This window comes from Bombyx mandarina, chromosome 17 (assembly GCF_030267445.1).
Source record: "Bombyx mandarina strain Sakado chromosome 17, ASM3026744v2".
NCBI lineage: Eukaryota > Metazoa > Arthropoda > Insecta > Lepidoptera > Bombycidae > Bombyx > Bombyx mandarina.
The window spans coordinates 4,492,390-4,499,124 of NC_143223.1; the positions used below are offsets into that span (position 1 = coordinate 4,492,390).

The 6,735-nt window shown below is 34.3% G+C and overlaps 1 long non-coding RNA gene across 1 annotated transcript; it reads left to right on the forward strand.

The window, feature by feature from the left end:
• The first annotated feature begins 3,428 nt into the window (after positions 1-3,428).
• LOC149501104 (uncharacterized) lies at positions 3,429-6,130 on the forward strand. Its single transcript, XR_016324445.1, has 3 exons — positions 3,429-4,413; positions 4,503-4,551; positions 5,683-6,130. It is a non-coding gene; the product is annotated as an uncharacterized LOC149501104 (long non-coding RNA).
• Positions 6,131-6,735: the final 605 nt, after the last annotated feature.

Consider the following 6,735-nt stretch of genomic DNA (forward strand, 5'->3'; position numbering starts at 1 on the left):
GCGTAATTACTGGTGGTAGGACCTCTTGTGAGTCCGCACGGGTAGGTACCACCACCCTGCCTATTTCTGCCGTGAAGCAGTAATGCGTTTCGGTTTGAAGGGTGGGGCAGCCGTTGTAACTATAATTGAGACCTTAGAACTTATATCTCAAGGTGGGTGGCGCATTTACGTTGTAGATGTCTATGGGCTCCAGTAACCACTTAACACCAGGTGGGCTGTGAGCTCGTCCACTCATCAAAGCAATAAAAAAAAAAAAAAAAAATATATATATATTGTAACGCTTAAAAAGGTTTTAGTTTATAATTGTAACGGTAACATAAGCACAATTACTCTCCTAGGAAGTATATATTATACGTTTTGCAATAATTAAAATGTGCATCTAATGGAAATGGTATAATTATATAAAAAATACTGTATAAGTAAAATGTTTAACTGTATACAATATAATAAAATTACATTTTTCCTTATTACCATATAAAAAAGCACTTAGTAAAGCTCGAGCATTTTCTGTTTCATATCTTAAAATTTGCACACTCTCACTGGTACTTAATAGTTATCCACATTTATCAGATGATAAAATAAAAAATATTATTTTTGTGTCACTTAGAAAAAAAATCTTACTCACTAGACGCAAAGAGAATTTATTAAACACGTACTACTATTTATTTGTAATGGTAATTTTTTAGATGTTTATCTACTCGCAGCTGTATTTATTAGTAGTATATAGCCTTTGAAAAACCAGACGCAAGTATACAAATTTAGATGGTACTCTCAAAATTTAACAAAATTAAATGCTAAACATCAACACTCAACTCTACAACATTTTCATATATATACATCATACATATACGTGTTGGAAGACACACGCACGAGTTATGCAAACCGTTCAATAGTTCAGGAATCATGAATTTTGATGAACTTACTTGACTAACGTAATTGAACGACTTAACCCGGTTTGAATACGAGACGGTTGTGTTTTTAATCTAGATTTATGAGCGGGATATTCGAGAGATATGTCATATGTTATTATGCTGTATAATTTCGTCGAGTTTGACGACGGGAGTTTCGTTTACAAATTATTCTTTACGTACAGATTTCTATTTTTTTGTTGTTGTTGTTTCTCTAGATCAGCCTTTCTCAAAGTGGGCGATAACGCCCCCTTGTGTGCGCTGCAGATTTAAAGGGGGGCTGTAATAGAACCAAAAAAAGGGGGCGTTGTGTAGAGGCTTGGAAGGCGATTTCATCTAGGAGGGGTCTTAGACAGCGATTGAGCTCTCTGAAAAAATGGGGGCGCTAAAATATAATTTATTCTCAAAGTGGGCAGTAGACAAAGTAAGTTTGGGAACCCCTGCTCTAGGTCGAGGTCAAAGTTATATTGTTATAGCGGTTTTCATCAAACCGGAACGTATGAATATTTCTTGGCAGGAAAAAAAAACGGCGGTGCCTACTAGTTTTTACGCAAAATGTATCCTTTAACTATATAGTAATGTCACGTTGTGCTAATACTAAATTCCAAATATCAAATACTTTTTTTATTGCCCTTGTAGGTAGAGGCAGGCATACGACCCAACAGATGATGAGTGATTCACGTCGCTTATAGACCTCATCAATGCTAGGGGCACAGCCAAGCCGCTGCTTACCGTTGATATTGATATTATTACAACAAATAATTGTTAGAGTTGATTGCAGTAATAGATTGTATGTTTCCTATTAATTTAATATGATTATGTATAAATATACATGAACAAAGTGTACTTTTCATTTAAATTATAAAGCACTATTATATCGTTACTGGCCAAGCCACTCAACATTTGCACTTGTACATTATTAATAGGAACTAGAGGTCCCGCAATAGTCAAAATTCGACTATAATTAATTGGAATTGTAAGTTTGTACACTATAACGATTGTATTTTATACTTCTATAATCACAAATTTCGCCAAGACTACATTATAAAAATATTAACGAAGGCAAACAATATTTAATCTATTCTCAATTTGACAACAGACGTCAAGGACAAAAGTTTGACAATAAATAGTATGCATGCGTGTGTGCGTCAAATACATGGTATGTAGTGTGTGTAATGTTTTCTTTATTGATTTAATGTATCTTTTATGCATTATTTTAAAAACATATTAGCATTGTGCATTTCTTCTCTATATTCTCTATAAGTGTGTAAAATTTCATACTCCTCCGTCTGCGCAATTTTCGTAAAAAGGGATACAAAGTTTTTGCTTCGCGTAATAATATATAGATTTTATTAAGAATATTGACAATTTATGAGGATTTTGACAAGTACGGATTAATATAGTTACAAATTATATATTATCAACATACCCCCTAATATAAAAAATAACAAATTTTTGGAAGTTGATTTGGAAAGAGAAGTTTCTACTAGCTACTATAAGATTTGAATATAGTAAAATACTTTAAGCTACCGAATTCACAAAGATCGAGTCACACACGAACGATCTCTCCACCTAGTATAGTAGAAAACATTAGTATGTTCTATGTATATATGCTTAACTCCAGCGAAGTAATGTACTAGGGTGATCATAGAATAACTAATATAAAGACTGCACATTTGATCTCTTATTGCTTGTGCCTAATACTTACTTAACTAATACATTTTATGAAATGTGATGTACACAGTTGAATCAAATATTGGCGGGGAGAAGAAAATTTAACGAAGATGCTTTTGCGGTTTAATAAATATGAAATGTAACCCTTGGGGCTAGTGTTGAGAAGAAAACTAATTATTAATTAGTAATTAAGTTTATTTTAGAATCATAAGGTCGGAGGTCATTTAAGACTTGGGGTTCTGTTTTCGTGATGGTAAAACCCAAAGAAACTCCCTAACTGATTAGCACTTGGCTATCTAACGGTCGTCTCTAGTATTAAAAAAAAATTACACAGAGCGAAGGCAAAAAGAGAACGCATCTACTATCTAAAGCTTTATCAAGTTGTTATTGACACATCAGGAAGATTTTTCGTAATAATACGTTAGACCCTATTATAACCATTAGTATGTCCGGCTTTCACTAGTACATATCGACGCTTGAAAGGCAAACGTGACTAAGCGACAATGCGTGAACTTTACAGTAGACTAATTTAAAGTTGAAATATCTGAAAAAAAATTATTTTAACGAATCTAGCTGTAGGATTGAAATGATTTTAATAGACATAGAAATACATTTTTATTGCGCATCGAATATGGTTATTGCCTATCATTTATGTATAAAACAGTTATTGTCGCTTAGTCACGTTTGCCTTTCAAGCGTCGATATAGAAATTTCCGGATTTTCTTCGCATTTATTTGAGTTACCTATCTATTCCTTATTAACACTATGACGCTGAGCAATCATTTGACAGCAACATCACGTACGCTGATCCAGCATCGAGTTCAGGTAACGTATCTATGGGCGCAAACGCCACTGTTGGCAATAATTAACATAATAATATATAGATTAGTTTATTATATGTTAATATTTATTTATTATTAGCAACAAAACTGTTATTCTACCATATTTAATAATTAGCAGACACTGTTTTGATGTGAAAATGTTCAGAATATGTTTAATGTTTATATTATTGTTTAAAAACACAAATGACTGTATAAATGATTAAATATGAATAAAGCATAAATATTAATAATAATTTATATTATAATTAACAGTACTAATAATTTAATTAAGTATTGTAATTGTTATGCAATGATGTTGTTGGTGCCATCTATTATTAGGCTGGATAATAACAATGTTAGTTAATATTACTTAAAAGTAATTCATGTAAAATAAATTAAATGTGAGTCATGTAAAATCACTAAAATATGTATTTTGAATATTAAGCTATGTTTTGTGAATTGTTTCGCAGTAATTACATTTGTTTGTATAAAAGAAGTTGTAGTTGCTATAACCAACACAAAATGGCTAATTGTGTAAAAACCACTGAATAACTCAGGCGTGGCTTTTTGTTGTAAACAAGTAATGTTAAAGTTTTATAGAATTGTATTGTATTTTCATTGTAAAAGAACTTATGTGTGTAAATCCTGGCTTAACGCCGACATCAGAAGTGGGATCACAGCCCCAAAATTAATCGTAAGCCTCCGAATGAAGTAGCCCACTGTTGAACAAGTGATGGGTCTCTCAACCTGTATTAAAAAGGCGAAAAGTGATGATAGCTGCAAATGCTGTACCCTTGTAGTGGCATTATAACTTTTATTTGCCGCCGTTCAACTCCGATGAGGGCGTGACATCAAGACCGATGCGGAAATGTGGACGAAACTATCATGAAGCTAATTGTTTCATCGCATGAACATCGAGTTCAAAAGAGCAAGCAAGACATAAGCCGATATCTGGTCTTTGTATTGAACCGCATTGGAGCAAGTGAGGGACGAACTGATCCATGCATTCAGTAAAGTTGTGGATATTTAAAATGAGTTCTAGACCGTGGATGTTTTGGAAAAGCTACTGACGCTGAGATGGTAAAAATACTGATTTCAGGTATTTATCTTAAATTTATTCGATCCAAGTTATTGAGAAATACGCTGTGGTATGTATTTCGCTTCCTAAATAATATCGATTCTAAAAACGTTCCGAAAGCGTCAAATTGAAAATGTACTGTAAATATAATGTCTAAACATAACTCAGTTTTATCACAATCACATAATGATTCCTTCAGTTTTCGTGGCACTTTTAGTAACACTAAGGTTTTAAATGTGGTTACTGGATCACTTGCGTAATTTCGAGAAAACTTGTTACCGCCGTCAAGATGACAAACGTATCACCACAATTAAGACTTAAATCATTGCAGATCTAATTTAGTAAGCTAAACAACTTCATGTAAAGTTTTTGAGCATAAGGGGTCAACTGATTTCAAAACAAAGCATTGTGACTTTTAATGGAGAAAAATACTAGAACTATTATAGAATTTCATATGGTAATCATAATCATATGGTAATACTGACAGTCTTGCTGACATCCTAATAGGTTTTAATCTTTTAAAAATAACTTCTCAGTGTTGCACTCTTTGAGGAGAACATATCTATTTTTATAAGTTTCTATCCAGTGAACGCTCAAGTTTGGAGTCATTATTCAATCATCATGTAACTTTTGCAAATCATGTCTCATAGATGGTGATCAGGCAGATAAAAGTTGGATTTGAAATAATTAATTTGGATAGGATAGTACAACGCTGTACATACTGTATGTCTCCTGTTTATTGTGAGGAGTTCAAGCATATTACAATAAAAATAAAAATAAACTTTTAATAATATGCCATAATAAGAGACAGCTCATCCCTGTTCAGCAGCTCCATATTATTACTTTTCCTTTCATAATTATTTATTTTTGGATGAGTGATTAACTCTCTGCACCCTAGGTTTCTAGTGGGGGTGCTGCTTTATTATTAGTCAAGAAAAAGGATGGCACAGATCTCTATGTGATTTCTGTTTTTAAAATCTTAGTTCCATTTTTGGAAACCTGTCACTTTTAAAAATTCACCAAGATAAAAGATAATTCAGGAGTTTCAAAAACTTGTGAACAATATGAAATTCAGTACCACATTATTGCAAAGAGAGCGAGCATGGTCAACAGGCATGCTGAACTATTGATGGGTCATAAATGTCACATGTTTGTAAAATATCAATTAATAAGATCTGACAGGCAGCTTTAAGAATTACAGTTGATTAAAAGCTGCAGCACAACAATAAAACAAAAATGCAGAGGCATTAGAAGGATGATGTTCCCTACCAGTCATTAAAATAAAGCAAATTGAAAATGGTCCGCTGAATGATGAATTAGGGGAAGTTGAATCAGCTGGTAAAAAATGGATGGACGAGCGGTCTCTGTCATCTAATGTGTTTTGGTAAAGGTAAAGGTTTGGTAATGGTAACGGTTTGATATAGGTAAATCTATCCTCTTAATGTCAGAGGATTCTGATAACTGACAAATTGACCGTATGGGCAGAGAGATTTGTTCTGCTGTAAAATGATTTATAATTTGTTATGGTATCTACTTTTATTTTCCTATCCAATTATCCTTCCTAAAACGCTGGCGGGCCACCATGCGAATCCTTAAACCTGGTCTTGTTGGCTAGATCCCGTATGGGTGATGCCTTATGAGTTGGCTAGATCCCGTATGGTGATGCCTTATGAGTTGGCTAGATCCCGAATGGGTGATGCCTTATGAGTTGGCTAGATCCCGAATGGGTGATGCCTTATGAGTTGGCTAGATCCCGAATGGGTGATGCCTTTTGGGTTGGCTAGATCCCGAGAGGGTGATGCCTTGTGGGTTGGCTAGATCCCAAGTGGGTGATGCCTTGTGAGTTGGCTAGATCCCGAATGGGTGATGCCGAGTGTGTTGGCTAGATCCCGTAAGGGTGATGCCTGGTAAGTTGGCTAGATCCTGTAAGGGTGATGGCTTGCGAGTTAACTAGACCCGTATGGGTGATGCTTTGTGTGTTTGGTAAATCCCGTTGGGTAATCCTCTTGTGTGTTAGCTAGATCTCGTAAGGGTGAATGGTGCCTTGTGTGTTGGGCAGATCCCAGTAGGGGATATGCCTTGTTTACTGTTATGTGAAATGCTAAAACAGCGCAAGGGACGCGCTGGAATCAGTATGGCCGTATGGGCGCAAACGCCACTGTTGGCAATAATTAACATAATAATATATAGATTAGTTTATTATATGTTAATATTTATTTATTATTAGCAACAAAACTGTTATTCTACCATATTT